Source organism: Octodon degus, unplaced genomic scaffold (genome assembly GCF_000260255.1).
Source record: "Octodon degus isolate 3935 unplaced genomic scaffold, OctDeg1.0 scaffold00218, whole genome shotgun sequence".
In the NCBI taxonomy this organism is placed as follows: domain Eukaryota; kingdom Metazoa; phylum Chordata; class Mammalia; order Rodentia; family Octodontidae; genus Octodon; species Octodon degus.
This window is the reverse complement of record NW_004524794.1, coordinates 3,406,039-3,407,421: the sequence shown is the minus strand read 5'-3', so window position 1 is coordinate 3,407,421 and position 1,383 is coordinate 3,406,039.

The window sequence follows — 1,383 nt, the reverse complement described above, 5'->3', positions numbered from 1 at the left end:
CACTGTGCAGCTCGGATTCGTAGTAATCTGCTGTTTTCATCCTCCCCAGCACGGCATGCACCACTATGCCCGGGCTCTGCTGCCTGAGGGCGGGGCCAACCCAGCATCTGTTGCCCGGGATCAAAGGTCATCTGCTGAGCTACATTGCTGGCCCTATTGCAGGTTTTATAATGTTTTTGTTTTGTTTTGTTCTAATTGCACCATAATTATACATTCATACTTTCTTTGCAACCTGTACCTGACAGAAAAAGATAAAACTCAAATTACTGCTCTTAGGTTGATCACCACAGAAAAATACTCTTGAGTCCAGTTTTTAAGTACAAGGTCAACCCTGCTTGTAAAAACAAATTTAACATATATGAGGGAGCATGCCACAAATTCAGAATAGAGGATGGCAATGAGCATATTTCATTTTGATGAATTCTAGTGATATTCTTTAATTTTTATTTTTAAAGAATACAAAGTAGAAAAAAACAGCATTAGAAATAACACAAGATTTCACTAAACAAAGTAGTAGGAATTCAACAATGGTTGTTGTATTCCATGATGCTATCTTCAAATTAGTTCAAATTACCAGATATAAACATGTAATTTGTTTACAAAAAGAAAAAAAAAACAAGTAAGTTATAGATATTCAAAAGAGGAAGGAAAAATCAGAGTAAAAAATGTTTTTAAGCATTAACTGATCCTTTCAAAAGCCAGCAGAAATCAACAATACAATTATCCAAATGATTCTGAACATATATATATATATATATATATATATATATATATATATTCCCCTTCTTTTGTGTGTCCTTTTCCTCATGTGAACCATGTTTATAACAAAGCAATTTGTCATAGCTCAATCTTGGAAACAACTCAAATGCCAATTAACTGAGGAATGTATAAGAAAGATGTGATATTTTTACACAATGGAGTATTATTCAGCTATAAAAAAGATAAATTTGACTGACCTTATCAGATAGCAAAAGTTACATCTTTATTTATATAGGTCTTGCTTTAACTTGGTCTTAACCATCCAGCAGAAAAGTATAACCACACGGTATAAAAAGTAAAGCCATGTTAATATGCTGAGCTGTAAAAGGCTCAATTCAACAACTTCTGACAATTGCCAGTTCTGCTGATGACTCATTACTATTATGGACTATTGGACTATATTGAGTTATTTTGCTGAATCCAAGTGCCTGCAATATTTGGACTAGCATCAAGGACAAAAAAGTCCTTTTACGACTTCCAAATATAGCTTCTCTAACAGCAATGGAACACCCATCTCTGACAAAACAAAACAAAAAAGGGGGAAATGAATAAAGGACCATTTTATAGTAAAAAATATATATGTTTAGTAGTAATCCACCTGTTTACAGCCTTACTACTTGGTCT